General features: G+C 41.4%; 1 protein-coding gene across 1 annotated transcript in view; it reads right to left on the bottom strand.

The window, feature by feature from the left end:
• Nucleotides 1–19,074, bottom strand: part of LOC135534369 (zinc finger protein 501-like) — a 53,591-nt gene that overhangs the window by 16,163 nt on the left and 18,354 nt on the right. The gene's annotated exons all lie outside the window — the stretch shown is intronic.

Below are 19,074 nucleotides of genomic sequence, written 5' to 3'. Positions count from 1 at the left end.
GTCCATCCAAATGATTTCTATCGTCGGTAAAGAATGAATGTAATACGTCTCTCCATAATAGTGTCAAATCTAAATGCAGATTTTCCATTATAAATCTACTGATGTCTTGACAATTCTTTTTACATTAATACCATTCAAAAAAAGATGCATAACTGTTTCTGGGTGGGCATTACAAAATGTACAATTTGAATGTATCTATTTTTTTTAAATTATTCATATCATCAGTGGTTGGCAGGGTAATATTAATGAATCATTTTATAATAAACTTCCTTAATTGTGTTAGAATGTACGTTTGTATGAGACAACAGATATTATCAATAAAACGATTCCAATAAGGCATGACATAAGGTGCATAGATAGATACAAAATCCTGTTGATACAAGGCAAGTATCGCTCTGTTGTTGAGTAGACTAAAACAAAAACGAATCTTTACTACTGTTGAGTCAACAGGGGTAATCGAAAGTAGGTTCTGAGGGTCTTAACATGTTCCTGAATAATGGAGTGGCAGTTAGCCTAGTGGTTAAAGCTTTGGGCCAGTAACCGGAAGGTTGCAAGATTGAATCCTCTGAGCTGACAAGGTAAAAGTCTGTCGTTCTGCCCCTGAACAAGGCAGTTATTAACCCACTGTTCCTAGGCTGTCATTGAAAATTAGAATTTGTTCACTGACTTGCCTAATTAAATAAATAAAAAATAAAGCAACACCTGAGGGAATGGAGACTAAAATAATTGTAAACTCTTTAGGCGTTACAGGAATCTTGTAAAGTGATAAGAATGAGTCATAATGAAGTAAAAGACCCTCTGCATTTACAGGTTGTCTCACCAATAGGATATTATTTCTCAACCAATATTCTAAAAACAAAGATGTATTGTTATACAATATGTGCTGATTATTCCAGATATAATATACGTGTGGAGAGAAATTATACTTCTAAATGAAGGTTCATGACTAGAAAACCTGCCGATGAAAAGCAGAGCTTCACTGGTACTTTGTCAATAGCAAACCAACATGAAGTTAAGGCCACCAAAAGTAGAAAAGGCATGATGAGGAATAAAGTTTCACATAGAACTAGGTCTTCTTCGGAAGTGTTTTATCAAATTGATCTTAAAAGTATTATTTAAGGTAGGAATGTCCAGACAATTCAGCCCATCACACTCATAAGTGTTCATTACAACAGTTTCCTAATGTGACGGGTTCGGTTTCTCCACAGAAAGTTAAAAAGCATCTGGTCTGTTGAAAGGGTTTTACATGGAACCCTAAAGAGTTCTATCTGGAACCAAAGAGGTTCTACCTGCAACCGAAAAGGGTTCTTCAAAGGGTTCTCCTGTGGGGACTGTCTCGCCCTGACCTTAGTTCCTTGTTTTTGTCTCTATTTTAGGTTGGTCAGGGCGTGAGTTGGGGTGGGCATTTCTATGTTGTGTTCTAGGTTTGATATTTCTGTGTTTGGCCTGGTATGGTTCTCAATCAGAGGCAGCTGTCTATCTTTGTCCCTGATTGAGAACCATACGTAGGCAGCCTGTTTTTCCCACTTGAGTTGTGGGTGATTATTTTCTGTTTAGTGTTTTTGTTGCACCTTGCAGAACTGTTTGTTTGTTGTTTTTTGTTCCAGTATTAATCTTTATTAAAAACATTATGAAAACGTACCACGCTGCACTTTGGTCCTCCTCTCCTTCCACCAACAGCGATCGTTACAGGGACAGCCGAAGAACCATTTAAGGTTCTAAATAGCACCTTTTTTTCCAAAGGGTGTAGTGTTGTTACGCCCACTCCTCTACAACACTTCAACCGTCCAAATAAATTGTCATGGAGCATCACCATGGCGATGATGATTTGTGAGACATCATTGCAAAGACAATCCCCAAGAGGGACTTGATGTCAGGAACTTCAAATGTCATTATTTGTTTGACTTCTAACTATTAGAGAGGATGGCTGCATCTGAAATGTCACCTGACAGTATATAGGTAATAGGATGCCATTTCAGACAGACTATGTGTCTATTCTAGGCTGGTGGATGGATGGTGTAATAGATTGGTCTATTAACATGGTAATCTGCCTAGATACGATTATCACTTACCTGATTGGTTAATTCTGTGGCCTCATAACTTTAATACGTTGATAGAACGTGCTGCCTCAAACACGCCCCTGTGTTGTACTACCATGTATTTGATTATTAGAGTTTCCCCAACGAGCTGCTCCCTCCTGTCCAGTTATTATTAGTTATTCTATAGGTGATACAACTTAAAATACTACAGTTGGGATGTGATGATCAAATCACTATGTACATTTATTGTTAGGCCTCTTAAATAAAGCTGTATACATTGTGCTATGTAATACGTGGAGCACACTGAGTGTAGGCCGTCATTGTAAAAAATAATTTGTTCTTAACTGACTTGCCTAGTTAAACATAGGTGACATTTTTGGAGGGTGAAATCAAGCCCACTTTTATCATATACTTTTATTCAAGAGGATAGTTCAACACTAAATGAAAGTCATTTTAATTGAGCATTTTACAAAATCATTTACATTTTCTTTGTACATTATTAATAGCGAGATGTGTATGAAGGGCCCAATTCAGACTTGAGATAAGTAGACAACAATTTTGGATTTATGTCCATGTGAAGTCAACTTTTCTAAAGTCTGAATAGGTTCTGGAGTGAATAACAGGGTGACTGTATAGTATTGTACATTAATCGTTAACAGTACTGAAGCTACAGTAATTATTCCCCAATTTGTTGTGCCATCCCCCATGACAACCACAAACATTATGGGCCACATTTTCCTCTCGCTAAAACACACCCAAAGAGCTAAAGAAATACTGCTTAATGACAAGTTTGGTATTGTCTTGTTCCCTTTCAGATATACAAATGCACAATGCATCACCGGGGGCAAACTACATGCCCTTGGGGACACCCACAGCACCCGATGTCACAGGAAGGCTGTCTCGTCTGTAACCCATTGAAGTTACAACAGAGACCCAATCACTGGCCACTTTAATAAATGGATCACTAATCACTTTACGCAATGCCACTCTAAATAATGCCACTTTAATTAATAATAATTGCATATCTTACATGTATATACTGTATTTTATACCATCTATTGCACCTTTGCCATCACTCATACATATACTTACATGTACATATTCTCATTCACCCCTTTAGATATGTGTGTATTAGGTAGTTGCTAGATAGTACTGCACTGTCGGAACTAGAAGCACAAGCATTTCGCTACACTCGCATTAACATCTGCTAACCATGTGTATGTGACCAATAACATGTGATTTGATTTGGGAACAACCACTATGATTCCTACAGATGCATTCCTTACATAAGCTTGTTCCCCTAAAAAATAAAGAATGATATGAATGTTATCATATATTGTAGATTGAAATAAAATATAAAAACACATCTTACCGGCTACAATGATCAATTGAGTTTAATGTAACTGATAAAGCATTACAAAATAGTGTACCTGTGACAGACAGCCTGACTCCAGGACTGCCAATATCTGTCACTTGTCACACTTTGAAAGACATGACCTTGTATGATCTGAGTCTTGAATGTGAACCAGTCCTCAGCTGAGTCTCTCTCTCTCTCTCTCTCTCTCTCTCTCTCTCTCTCTCTCTCTCTCTCTCTCTCTCTCTCTCTCTCTCTCTCTCTCTCTCTCTCTCTCTCTCTCTCTCTCTCTCTCTCTCTCTCTCTCTCTCTCTCTCTCTCTCTCTCTCAGGTCTGTGATTCTCAGGGTGGAGTTCCTCATTCTGTCCCCATAGTACTCCACACGATCATTATTCTGAGGTTTCACACCAGACCATCTATAGAACCATGATGTCTCTGAGACTGTATGACCTCTGGGATATGTGTAAGAGCAGGACAGATTATGTCACTTATAATTCACTGTATCACAATTCCAGTGGGTCAGAAGTTTACATACACTAAATTGACTGTGCCTTTAAACAGCTTGGAAAATTCCTTAAAATTATGTCATAGCTTTAGAAGCTTCTGATAGGCTAATTGACATCATTTGAGTCAATTGGAGTTGTACCTGTGGATGTATTTCAAGGCCTACCTTCAAACTCAGTGCCTCTGATTGACATCATGGGAAAATCCAAAGAAATCAGCCAAGACCTCAGAAAAAAACATTGTAGACCTCCACAAGTCTGGTTCATCCTTGGGAGCAATTTCAAATGCCTGAAGGTACCACATTCATCTGTACAAACAATAGTACGCAAGTATAAACACCATGGGACCACGCAGCCGTCATACTGCTCAGGAAGGAGACGTGTTCTGTCTCCTAGAGATGAACGTTCTTTGGTGCGAAAGTGCAAATCAATCCAAGAACAGCAAAGGACCTTGTGAAGATGCTGGAGGAAACAGGGTCAAAAGTATCTATATCCACAGTAATACAAGTCCTATATTGACACAACCTGAAAGGCCGCTCAGCAAGGAAGAAGCCACTGCTCCAAAACCGCCATAAAAAAAACAGATCGTACTTTTTGGAGAAATGTCCTCTGGTCTGATGAAACAAAAATATAACTTTTTGGCCATAATGACCATCATAATGTTCGGAAGAAAAAGGGGGAGGCTTGCAAGCCGAAGAACACCATCCCAACCGTGAAGCACGGGGGTGCCAGCATCATGTTGTGGGGCTGCTTTGCTGCAGGAGGGAGTGGTGCACTTCACAAAATAGATGACATCATGAGGTAAGAAAATTGTGTGTATATATTGAAGCAACATCTCAAGACATCAGTCAGGAAGTTAAAGCGTGGCCGCAAATGGGTCTTCCAAATGGACAATGACCCCAAGCATCCTTCCAAAGTTGTGGCAAAATGGCTTAAGGACAAAAAAGTCAAGGCATTGGAGTGGCCATCACAAAGCCCTGACCTCAATCCTATAGAAAAATTGTGGGCAGAACTGAAAAAACGTGTGCGAGCAAGGAGGCCTAAAAACCTGACTCAGTTACACCAGCTCTGTCAGGAGCAATGGGCCAAAATTCACCCTACTTATTGTGGGAAGCTTGTGGTAGGCTACCCAAATCGTTTGACCAAAGTTAAACAATTTAAAGGCAATGCCACCAAATATTAACTGAGTGTATGTAAACTTCTGACCAACTGGGAATATGACGAAATAAATAAAAGCTGAAATAAATCACTCTGTCTAGTATAATTCTGACATTTCACATTCTTAAAATAAAGTGGTGATCCTAACTGACCTAAGACAGGGAAATTTAACTTGGATTAAATGTCAGGAATTGTGAAAAACTGAGTTTAAATGTATTTTGCCAAGGTGTATGTAAACCTCCGACTTCAACTGTATATATAAATCCCAGCCCCGTCACCGCTGGAGGCCTTTTGGTAGGCTGTCCTTGACTTGCCTAGTTAAATAAAGGTAAATAAAATAAAACATCAGTCATTGGCAGTTTGTTCACAGTTGCTGAGAGATGTGTGTAAACCACAGGCCTGTGTATCTATTCCTGCTGTTCTAAAGCCAATTTCTGCATCTCCCTCCCTTCAGCCATAGAAACAAAGATAAACAACAAACACACTTTAGAACTGGTGAATAACTACACCTGACAGTCTAATTAAGCAGGAAAAATAAATCCTCATAACAGATGTGTAGCACTGTAAGTAAAGTGTTTCTCTGTGGATTGTTTTGAAGCTGTTTTATTCTCATGACTATAAAGCTGATGGTACTTCACATGACCTGCATACTCTGGGTCCTGGCTTAGATCTGTAGTAAAGCTGATGGTACTTCACATGACCTGCATACTCTGGGTCCTGGCTTAGATCTGTAGTAAAGCTGATGGTACTTCACATGACCTGCATACTCTGGGTCCTGGCTTAGATCTGCAGTAAAGCTGATGGTACTTCACACGACCTGCATACTCTGGGTCCTGGCTTAGATCTGTAGTAAAGCTGATGGTACTTCACACTACCTGCATACTCTGGGTCCTGGCTTAGATCTGTAGTAACTCCAGACTCCCATTTGTTGAACCAGGACACTTCTGTGACGTTATGCCAGCTGGGATGTCTATACGTGCAGGTAATGTCCACTGTTGACCCCTTCAAGGCACATTTTCAAGTGTTTTAGATGTATAGGACTGGTTCATTTAAAATGAATAAAATATATAGACACACAAAGTGCATTCAGAAAGTATTCAGAACCCTTGACTTTTTCATTTTGTTACGTTACAGTCTTATTCTAAAACTAATTCCAAAATTATAATTCTAAAACAGTATAACTAGATAACATACCATCAGCCATTTTCTACCTTTTCTATTATACTGCATAGTTCCTACTAGTGTTACTATCCAAGAGTGCACCGATTTGTCTGTTTCCCCACATGTTCTACTATTGGTCCACAGGCCTTAATGATAGAGACTTAAGATGATTATTATAGGTGAGTTCAGACTCACACAATGTAGGAGTGAGAAAATCCTCATGGTCTTTTACAGCACAGGAGTAACTGTCTGTAGAGTAACACCAGACCACTAGAGTATTACAGGAGTATTGTTGGGAAGTAGGGTCATGGAGATGTTGTCCGTTGTTGTACCAAATGTAGGTGAGGTTGGGGTTGTCAGTCAGAAGACAGGTGGTGCTACAGGTCAGTTTTCTCTTCTATTCCTCTGTGGAGGAAGACACCTTCACCTGCAGCTCTGAATGATTCTAATGAATTATTAGAATTAGATATTATATATTACCTGTGACAGTCAGAGTTGTTCCAGGGAAGCTGTACCCCCATTCTGTGTTTTAAATCTGAACTTGTACTCAGCTGAATCTCTCTCAGGTCTGTGATTCTCAGGGTGCAGTCTTTCTCTTTAGTCCCAAGGTACTCAGCACGACCTGCATACTCTGGACCGAGATCAGGATTTTAGGTGCCTCATTACATTTCTCTTGGATATACCAGTTTGGTTCTGAGACTACATGATAACTTGGATGTTGATATGTGCAGGGCAGTTCCACTGTTGACCCCTTCAAGGCACAGATACTCTGATGGATGTAAGTCACGTTGAAACAGTTCTGACCCAGAACACCTAAAACAGGAGGAGGCCCATTCATTTATTCAATTAGTTAGTTCCATTATTATTATCAACAAAAATATAAACAACAATTTCTAAGATTTTACTGAGTTACAGTTCTTACAAAAATATCTGTCAATTGTTATTTTTTAAATATATTTTTACCTTTATTTAACTAGGCAAGTCAGTTAATAACAAATTCTTATTTTCAATGACGGCCTAGGAACTGTGGGTTAACTGCCTGTTCAGGGGTAGAACGACAGATTTGTACCTTGTCAGCTCGGGGATTTGCACCTGCAACCTTCCGATTACTAGTCCAACGCTCTAACCACTAGGCTACCCTACACTTTCTAAATGAATTAGGCCCTAATCCATGACTGGGAATCCATGACTGGAATACATGACTGGGAATCCATGACTGGGAATACATGACTGGGAATCCATGACTGGGAATACATGACTGGGAATCCATGACTGGGAATCCATGACTGGGAATACATGACTGGGAATCCATGACTGGGAATCCATGACTGGAATAAATGACTGGGAATCCATGACTAATACATGAAATAAATGACTGGGAATCCATGACTGGGAATCATGACTGGGAATCCATGACTGGAATAAATGACTGGGAATCCATGACAATACATGACTGGGAATACATGACTGGGAATACATGACTGGGAATCCATGAATAAACTGACTGGGAATCCATGACTGGGAATCCATGACTGGGAATCCATGAGAATAAATGACTGGGAATCCATGACCAATGACTGGGAATCCATGACTGGGAATCCATGACTGGAATAAAATGACTGGGAATCCATGAATAAATGACTGGGAATCCATGACTGGAATAAATGACTGGGAATACATGACTGGGATAAATGACTGGGAATCCATGACTGGGAATACATGACTGGGAATCCATGACTAGAATAAATGACTGGGAATCCATGACTGGGAATACATGACTGGGAATCCATGACTGGGAATACATGACTGGAATAAATGACTGGGAATCCATGACTGGGAATCCATGACTGGAATAAATGACTGGGAATCCATGACTGGAATAAATGACTGGGAATCCATGACTGGGAATCCATGACTAGAATAAATGACTGGGAATCCATGACTGGGAATACAGATATGACTCTGTTGGTCACAGACACTTTTTAAAAAGGTAGTCAGTATCTGGTGAGACCACCATTTGCCTCATGCAGTGCGACATCTCCTTCATGTAAGACAATGGATTTAATGTATTTTTGTATTGAATACGTGTCATGGAAATTAACATCAGGGACTCAAAGTAAAACTTAAATGAATAATGATTTATTATCAAGAAGCTAGAGAGGATCTAACAAACTTAAAACACCATAGTACGGTCTGGAGCTCTTTCGGGGCAGTCCCGTTAGTTCTCTTATATACTGTTTACACAGACAAGTTATATTTGCATGATTTACATTATTTATAATTAATTCATAATTGACGGTTGGTTCCTGCATGTGACTGGCACCGTCTCCTATCTTAACTTATAGGAACATATTCTGCCAAAAGGTCTGAGGGGTCATGACCATTTCCCCCTCACATCTCTACCCAGCACCAACAGGAACCAATAATTGTATGAGACAAGATGTACAATTCAAGGCTCTTTCTTCAGACAACATTTCCCGTACACATTAATATGAACCTACAATAGTTGAAACATTATTCTACATTATTTAATGGACAATAGGAGTTAATGAAATAAGATACAGAACTCCTACTCCAAGAAGCTTGATACATATGGATCCAGAGCTGCATATTATGCTACACAGGTTACCATGGTAATCAGACTGAGAGAATGGGAGATGGATGACTCTTTACAAGATGTTTTCTATTGAAACTTCATTTAGAGATCTGGAACTGGTGCTGGAGAGGAGGGAGATAAAAAACAACATATTTGTGCATCCTGGTGTTTTTTCAGTGACCCTGAATGAGCAAAGCTCTTTCCACATAGACAGGAATAAGGTTTCTCTCCAGTGTGTATTCCCTGGTGTGTAGTCAGGGTGAAATCTAGAGCAAAACTCTTCCCACACTGATCACAGCTTTAAGGCTTCTCTCCTGTGTGCATGCTTTGGTGTTTAGTCAAGTTTCCTGATTGATTGAAGCTCTTCCCACACTGATTACAGCAATAAGATTTCTCTCCTGTGTGTATGTGTTTAGTCTGGACTCCTGATTGATTGAAGCATTTCCCACAACCAAAGCAGGGGTAAGGCCTCTCCCCTGTATGAATTCTCTGCTGAGATATTAAGGTTTAGATGCAACTAAACTCTTCCCACACTGAGAGCAGTGGTATGGTTTCTCAACCGTGTGAATACAACCGTGAATGATCAATTCCTTTTGTTTAGCAAAACTCTTCACACAGTCAGAGCAGCAGTGGTGAGGTTTCTTTCCTATACCTCTATGCTGGTGTTTCTTGAGGTGTTCTGATCTGGAGAGACTCTTCTCTTTCTTGTCAGCATCATGATGTTGTTGAGGCTCCCCAGATGATAAGCCCCTCCCACTGAGAGAGCAACGATTAGGGATGTCCCCTGTGAAACAAAGGCATTGAATAATTACGTTTTGCAAATATAGGTCTTCCCATTAAATGAATGCCCTTTGTGTCCCTTTGATATTTTTCCAGTAATAACTGTGTCCCAATATTCCATTTTAAATTAATGTTACATTAAATAAAGTGCCCTTTAATAATGAACACATGGAGAATTCGATTAATCCAATTTTTAATATGAATAAAGACTTGCTAAAGTGACACAATGCAGCATTTTGACAGGTCCCTCAGTCAACCCTATTTAACTTCTATTAATATTTCAACCCACCTTATACAATAATTCCTCCAAGTTTTACCATCTTTGAGTACGGTTACAAGCGCAGAATAATATGATTACTGTGAAGTCAATTAGTATAGGAGTTTGATTTAAACATTGACATGCTTGGAAAGTAGAAACATTTCCCTCATTAACCTTTGAAATCAGGCTGCCTGACGGGACTTTGATAAATGCATAATATCAAAATAAACGTCCTACAATAGCGACAATGTCATTTTTAAGCATATCTGATTCCGAGTTCAGTTTTCCTGAACTCACCGGACTCGAGCAAAAGAAGTTAGCTGGCGCTGCTTGTGTTAGCACATACACAGATTAAATACACCTCTATAACTCTGATTAAAGTGTTTACATGTCCTAATCAGTCTAAAGATTGTTCAGAAAACCAGGCGTTTTTAAAGGTGCATCCTTACTTCGGTTATGACCTCACACCAATTAAGATCAGCAGAGTAAGGTGTTTACATGACTAATGACACTCAGTCTACTGCCATAATCAGTTTAATAGGAAATGATTAGTGTGCATGTAAAGCCCTAGTTATTTGGTTACATTGACAGTCATTTCTGAACATTATTTATTTCAAGTGATTAGTGATTCATTTACATCTGTCCCTCATTTTAAGGTCAACCCTGTTTGGGGCGGCAGATAACCTAGTGGTTAGAGCGTTGGGCCAGTAACCAAAAGGTCGTATTTGTTCTTAACTGACTTGTCTAGTTAAATAAAGGTTAAATACATGAACTGAACTCGTTTTAATATGATGAAACTGTTCCCTGATTATTTTTTGAAAAAGAAACATTGAACATCTAATAGGCAAATCAGAGTAAAAGCAGGTGAGCTGGTTCTACTGTTTTTATCAATTTACTGCTGTTCTGTGGTGGAGAACTGAGGAAGTCAACCCTTTTACCCAGACATAGACATGCTACAAATATTTTAACAATAACTTTTTCTGTGACAATTGCATTCAATTGCTACTCAGTATTGTATTGTGCAACAACATCTTCCATTCCCGTCACCAGAGGATTCATGGCTGATTTAAAGGACTAATATTACAATGTAAAATAGTGGTTTTGTTGTTTTCAGTTGTCCCCCATTACAGTCAACCGTGTTACTTCATTTGGCATATTGGCACTTAATATAGTATTTATATTTCATTAAACCTCTTGAGATGGGAAAACTTGTTTTTCTTTAGTTGAACACATGCTCTTTATGACAGAATGTTAAAACTTTTTAAAAAACCAAGTTACACTTCTTAAAATTGGGTGGAACGACCAGATATTTTCATCAATATATAATTCATCAATTAATTGTTACAGAAGCAGAATGTAGTCTAATCCACACACCATGGTTCTTACTTAATGAAATCACATCTCCATATTCCTCTTCTCCTCTCTCAGTTCCACTCTGCCCCGGTGTTTTCCTGCAGTCAACCAGACCCAGCAGTAAAGTACAGGGAGACATTAGACCTGGAGGGTGGAGGGGGACGGGCTAGCTTTATCCTGTTGGACACAATAAGTATTCTACATAGATTAAAATGAAACTAAATATTTCATTAATTTAGTCTACACATCTAATTGATTTGGGTGTATCCCTAGAATATCTAATTTTTCCTGAAATGTTCAATCGTTCACTACAACAAACAAAACTAATAGCATTGGGTTACTGGAGGCTTGGGACAGTCAGAGTTTCCACCATATTTCTTATACCAGTCTCTTTAGGGGTCTCATTTTAAGTAATCATGTAGATTTTAACACATTTAAACCAATCAATTGCTGGTCTGCTTAACATACAAGTGTTTAATGCATTCCTAAGGGTCAAGCACAAGTGCCATCTAATAAAAAAACTATGTGAGATGTTGTAATGACTGGACTTGCTCACCGGGTGGCAGCACTGGGGCAGTTGAATTTCACAGCGTCATACTGGACATCCTCATCCTCTTTCTGGGGATGAGGAGGTTGGACAGTGGAGTACAGAGGCACTTCCTGGTTATTGGAGCAAGAGAGGTGGGCATTGGCGTAGTCAGCATCACCCTGTTAGTCTGTGCTGCAGTAGGGGCCATGGCCATGCCTGAGACGTTGTCATACACTGGACTGAGTCTCCCTGGAGGAGAAAAGAGACAATATAAGCATTCCTTGGGAATATTCCATTGGTTCCACTGTGCCAGGCAAGATTAATCGAGCACTGATGAAAAGATCTGAAAGGAAACAAATACTTTTTGACCTCAACTCACCTGTCCATTCCCTGCTGACTTTAATGTTTTTTTTTACACAAGTGAATGAATACATCAATAATTAAACAACAATCACGTTAATAACAACTCAAAATGATAAAGTAAAATATACTTCTTAGAAAGATGCTCAACTGAACCACATGAAGCCGGAGAGACAGAGGATGAGAACCACAACTACAATTCCTAGAGCTGCATTCTTCTGTATGTCCCATCAGCTGCAGTAAAACCTGGTAAAAGGTTTTACAATAAATATGTCTAGATCTTTTTGGGGCAAACTTATTCTAGAGGAGGCCTCTGGTCCATAGTGAGAAGCAGATGTTGAGCAGATAATGGATTTAATATATTGATCTATTGAATACATGAATACACACCTTGTAACATTTTTCAACATTACACAAATATCTAATGGATAATAGGAGTTAATTAAATAAGATACAGCTCTGAACACCCCACCCACACCAACATCCCCCTCTATACACAAACTGTTCACTATGACATTTTCCATTTAGATGACAAGTTTACAGTGTTGTAAAGTACTAAAGTAAAAATACTTGAAAGTACTACTTAAGGAGGTTTTTGGGATATCTGTACTTCACTATTTATATTTTTGTCAACTTTGACTTTTTACTCCATATATTTCCCTGACACCCAAAAGTACTTGTTACATTTTGACAGGAAAATGGTCCAATTCACACACTTAACAAGATAACATCCCTGGTCATCCCTACTGCCTCTGATCTGGCAGACTCACTAAACACAAATGCTTAATTTGTAAATTATATCTGAGTGATGGAGTGTGTCCCTGGCTATCCATCAATAAACATAACAAAAATACTTTTCCACGTTTCTCTCCAGTGTGTGTGAGTAAGAATTGAGTTTAATAATCATACGGAGTAGAAAATTGTTATACACAGTCGCAAATATTTATACTTTTTAAGAGAACCTGGGCTGGCAGATAGGATTTAGTTCATCGATTCCTTTTGCTGGCCCACATGCCATTACAGTAGGTGGGTAATGCACCATAATGTTGGATGCCAACCGCTGATAAACTTCACAGAGATGATCTATTTTTATTGTTAGGGTGGCGACTTGAGTTTAAAATATTTTTATTATTTAACTAGGCAAGTCAGTTAAGAACAAATTCTTATATACAATGACGGCCTATCCCGGTCAAACCCTCCCCTATCCCGGACAACGCTGGGCCAATTTTGCGCCGCCCCATGGGATTCCCTCTCACGGTCGGTTGTGATACAGCCCAGGATCGAATCAGGGTAGTGGAGCCTTTAGCCCTGAGATGCAGTGCCTTAGACCGCTGCCACTCGGAAGCTCCTGAGTATCTGGTCATATAATTAATCATCTGACTTTCAAATCAGTGGAGGTGAACAAGTTTTTTTCTTTTGGAAAAGTTTTATTGGTACAATTCCTTTAAAAACAGCTCATACATTTTTTACATCATTTATACACATAAAAACGGCAAAAAAGCATAAAACACAGCATTTGAAAGTTACGTTTAAATTTGTTAAAAAGTACATGTTGTTAAAACCAATGAAAACAACTATGAATAAAAGTACTTTCCTTGTAAAAACATCAAATCTGCAAAGGCCATTTAAAATGTGTACTAATGATCTAACAAAGGTAAAACATTTTTAAGACATGAAAAACATGTTAAAAAGCCACTTTGTTAAAAGGCTGTCTTCAGTCCCTTGTACAGGAGCGGGGTGAGTCTTTATCAAGCTCACCTCATCCTGCTCTTCTGAATGGATCATCTTCCCGTCCTTCGGGGCCCAGAGGGGATCCCTCCCCTAGGCGCATCGCCCTAGGCGCCGCAGTGCTGTCAGGCCGTGGCCGCCGGGACCTAGGGTGTTGTGGGGGACCCTTCGCTTGGGGTCGAGGCCCCCTTCCTTCCATACCACCCCAGGGCTTCCGTGGCTACCATGGCCACTGCCTGGGGGGTGGTCTCTACGTTTTTCGCTACCAGCAGGTTACGGGAGGACCACAGTGCTTCCTTCAGGCACGTGAGGGTGGACCAGAGCTTGGTGAAGGTCTTCGATGGAATGGGCCTTCGGCCCACCCCATACAGCACGAGCTGAGGTGTTAGGTCCTCCCCTGGCAGACACGAGGTGATCAGGGGGCCTGCTTCCTTCCACAGGTCCCTGGCGGCTCTGCACTCCCAGAGCATGTGCCTCACCGACTCTTCTTGGCCGCAGCCTGGTCGGGGGCACGCGGATATCCTCGCCATGCCCCGTGAGTGCATAACGGCCCTGACCGGGAGGATCTCGTGGGCGACCATCCAGGACAGGTCCCGATGCCGATTCAGGAGAGCAGGATGGGCCACGTTGCGCCAAACCGTTGTGTGCTCACCTATAGCGAGCCCGCGCACTGGACATACTGGTTCCCGATCCTGCACAAGAGAGAGAAGAGAGCGGTGTTTTGTTAAAACCGTGACTGTTTCTTTTTCCAGTTTAAAATGTCTTAAAAACTTCTGGAGCTGGACGTAGGGCGGGGGTAGCAGGAAAGAGACGGGCTCGCAGGTCGACTGGGATCAGCCTCAGAGTCCTGAGGTAAGTCGCTCTGGATAAGAGCGTCTGCTAAATGACTTAAATGTAAAAAATGTAAATGTAAGATCCCAGCCAGAACCGTGCGAGGGCCTGAGTCTTGTTGTTGACCGGGGAGGTGGCAAGGGTCAGATGTAACGCTGTGTAGCGGCTGCCCAGGAACAAGTAGAGGTCAGGCAAGCCTTTCCCCCCCTTGGACCTGGGCCTCTTGACCACCTCCCTCCTCAGCCTCTCCCACTTGCCTCCCCACAGGAAGTAGAAAAGCATCCACTCCAGGTCTAAAATACTCCTTCGAGGGGGGGATAAAAACAGAACTGATTAATAAAAGCACAGGTAAAATCACAGCTTTAATGATTAAAACCTTGCCCTCAAGCGTCAGCTGTCGTAGTCCCCAAAAACCCAGTCTCTGTCTTACTGTCCCCAGGATTCCACTCCAGTTGCCGCTCCCTCCTCCCCCCCCCGGTCAAACTTTACCCCCAGTACCCTTATGTCCGTCTATTTGACTGTCAGAGGTAGTCTGGTCAAGTCTGGGTCTGCCCATGGTCCGAAGAACTGGGCCTCTGTCTTGTCTCTGTTCAGTCTCGCCCCAGTGGCTCGTCCGTACCAGTCAGTCCTGTCCAGAGTCCTGTCGACGGATAAAAGGTCGGTACATAAAATGTTGACGTCGTCCATGTAAAAGACGCACTTGGCGGTCATCCCCCCACTCCCCGGGATACCCACCCCACTGATCCCTTGGTCCCTTCTCAAGACCTGTGCCAGTGGTTCAATACAGGCCACGAACAGAAGAGGAGATAAAGGACAGCCCTGACGGACGCCGCAGTGTACTCCCACTGCTTTTGACAGATGCCCATTTACAAGGATTTTGCTGGTGATGTCCCCGTACAGCAGTCCCACCCAAGCTAAAAACCTGTCGGGGAAACCCATTTTTTGCAGTACCTTAAAGAGGTACTGGTGCGAGACCCGATCAAAGGCTTTTTCAAAATCTAAATTTAGGACTACAAGCCGCATGTTTCTGTCTCTCGCATAACAGATGGCATCTCGGATCAGTATCAGGCTGTCCGTGATCTTCCTTCCGGGCACGGCACAGGTTTGGTCCGGGTGGATCACCTCCCCTAAAACAGAAGACATTCTGAGTGTTAAAACCTTGGTAAAAAGTTTACAATCAAAGTTTAAAAGGGTAATCGGTCTCCAGTTCTTCAGGTCCGTCCTGTCGTTTTTCTTGTGTAAAAGCATCACGATCCCCACTCTAAAACTGTCGGGTAGTCTGTCGAGGTGTTCGAAGTCAGTAAAAACAGTCAGAAGTTCGTTGGCTAAAACATCCCAAAAGGTCAGATAAAACTCCAAAGGGAGGCCGTCCTCCCCCGGTGATTTACCCCTCTTAAAATGTTTCAGTCCTTGGTCGATTTCTGTCCTCGTCAGGTCTTTTTTCAGGTCGTCCGTGTTGGGTAGGGTCTTGTCAATGTATGTTAAAAGGTCCCCCATTGTTTCCTCGCACACATCTTTTACCCCAAACAGTTCCCCATAAAAGTCCTCGACCACTTCCTTTATTCCCTCTGTGTCTGTTTTTAAAACCCCGTCCTTGTGAACAAGTGCACACTTTAGGGGATACGTAATACGACAGATTTCTAAACATGAATGGGTACCTTGCTGAAGGAAAAGAAAAATCCCAACAACTTTTACAGTAATGGTTTTGTTGTCCAAGCTATTGTTTTTTCAGTGTTCATTCCTAAAACAAGAAATATGTAAACTACAGTACAGTTACTTTGTTGTCACAGTGTTCAAATAAGGATTAGAGGGTTGCTGAGAGAGAATTCCAGTCTCAAGGCTGCAAGTGATGCACCCCTAGACCAGAGCAATCAAACATCTATTTAAATATACAAGCTCAATTTAGTTATGACAACATAAAATCTCACATCTCATGTAGGATAATCTTACAACAGAAAGTTTTTGGATAAGATTTGACCTGATCTATAAAAGTTGAGTAAAGCCAATAAAACACTCAACAACAACCCTTTCACTAAGAATCATGTTGTCTGCTATCGTCTACTTTTACCTGACAGCAACTTGGAACAGAGTTCTATTTGAGTCCAGATGTTCTCAAGGCTGTTGTTGCATCTCCCTTCCTGCAGCCATAGAAACATAAAGAGAGACAACAAACACACTTTATAACTGGTGAAAAACTACACCTGATACTTCAATTAAGCAGGAAAAAGTCTCTATTATAACAGATGTGTAGCACTGTAAGATACGTGTTTCTCTGTTGTTCTTTTAAACCTGTTTTATTCTCAGGACCATCACTATAACACTGAGTAGTGGGACCCAGGCCAACAACATATCCTGGTCTCTATTCTCAGGACCAGGACTCAGGCCATATCCTGAACCATCACTGAGTAGTGGGACCCAGGCCAACAACATATCCTGGTCTCTATTCTCAGGACCAGGACTATAACACTGAGTAGTGGGACCCAGGACAACAACATATCCTGGTCTCTATTCTCAGGACCATCACTATAACACTGAGTATTGGGACCCAGGCCAACAACATATCCTGGTCTCTATTCTCAGGACCATCACTATAACACTGAGTAGTGGGACCCAGGCCAACAACATATCCTGGTCTCTATTCTCAGGACCATCACTATAACACTGAGTATTGGGACCCAGGCCAACAACATATCCTGGTCTCTATTCTCAGGACCATCACTATAACACTGAGTAGTGGGACCCAGGCCAACAACATATCCTGGTCTCTATTCTCAGGACCATCACTATAACACTGAGTATTGGGACCCAGGCCAACAACATATCCTGGTCTCTATTCTCAGGACCAGGACTACAACACTGAGTATTGGGACCCAGGACAACAACATATCCTGGTCTCTATTCTCAGGACCATCACTATAACACTGAGTAGTGGGACCCAGGCCAACAACATATCCTGGTCTCTATTCTCAGGACCATCACTATAACACTGAGTAGTGGGACCCAGGCCAACAACATATCCTGGTCTCTATTCTCAGACCAGGACTACAACACTGAGTAGTGGGACCCAGGCCAACAACATATCCTGGTCTCTATTCTCAGGACCATCACTATAACACTGAGTATTGGGACCCAGGCCAACAACATATCCTGGTCTCTATTCTCAGGACCATCACTATAACACTGAGTAGTGGGACCCAGGCCAACAACATATCCTGGTCTCTATTCTCAGGACCATCCTGGTCTCTATTCTCAGGACCATCACTATAACACTGAGTAGTGGGACCCAGGCCAACAACATATCCTGGTCTCTATTCTCAGGACCAGGACTATAACACTGAGTATTGGGACCCAGGCCAACAACATATCCTGGTCTCTATTCTCAGGACCATCACTATAACACTGAGTAGTGGGACCCAGGCCAACAACATATCCTGGTCTCTATTCTCAGGACCATCACTATAACACTGAGTAGTGGGACCCAGGCCAACAACATATCCTGGTCTCTATTCTCAGGACCATCACTATAACACTGAGTAGTGGGACCCAGGCCAACAACATATCCTGGTCTCTACAGGACCAGGACAAACACTGAGTATTGGGACAACAACATATCCTGGTCTCTATTCTACTATAACACTGAGTATTGGGACCCAGGCCAACAAATATCTTCTCTATTCTCAGGACCATCAATAACACTGAGTATGGGACCCAGGCCAACAACATATCCTGGTCTCTATTCTCAGGACCATCACTATAACACTGAGTAGTGGGACCCAGGCAATGGTCTCTAAGGACAACTATAACACTGAGTATTGGGACCCAGGCCAACAACATATCCTGGTCTCTATTCTCAGGACCATCACTATAACACTGAGTATGGGACCCAGGCCAACAACATATCCTGGTCTCTATTCTCAGGACCATCACTATAACACTGAGTAGTGGGACCCAGGCCAACAACATATCCTGGTCTCTATTCTCAGGACCAGGACTTCCCAGGACAACAACATATTGGTCTCTATTCTCAGGACCATCACTATAACACTGAGTAGTGGGACCCAGGAACTCATTCTCAGGACCAACAACATGATCCCAGGCTAACAACATATCCTGGTCTCTATTCTCAGGACCATCACTACAACACTGAGTATTGGGACCCAGGACAACAACATAATTCAGGACAACACTGATTCTGTTCTACATAATACAACTAAACTTGAACAAATATATACATATTTAAAAAATGAATATGCAATCAGCAATGTTAAACAAAACAAGAAAACATGAAACCACATTCCAGATATTTTCATACAAGCATTTGTTCCACGTAACAACTCACCAAAAAGAAGTAGAATGGTAATGTAGAGGACATTGTGCTGGAATTGTATTTCTGAAGAGAGTGCTCGCTCTTCTCTCACTCGGT

Source organism: Oncorhynchus masou, chromosome 5 (assembly GCF_036934945.1).
Source record: "Oncorhynchus masou masou isolate Uvic2021 chromosome 5, UVic_Omas_1.1, whole genome shotgun sequence".
NCBI classification, from domain to species: Eukaryota; Metazoa; Chordata; class Actinopteri; order Salmoniformes; family Salmonidae; genus Oncorhynchus; species Oncorhynchus masou.
Note: the sequence above shows the minus strand (reverse complement) of the source record. Positions and strands in the feature narration are given on the sequence as shown.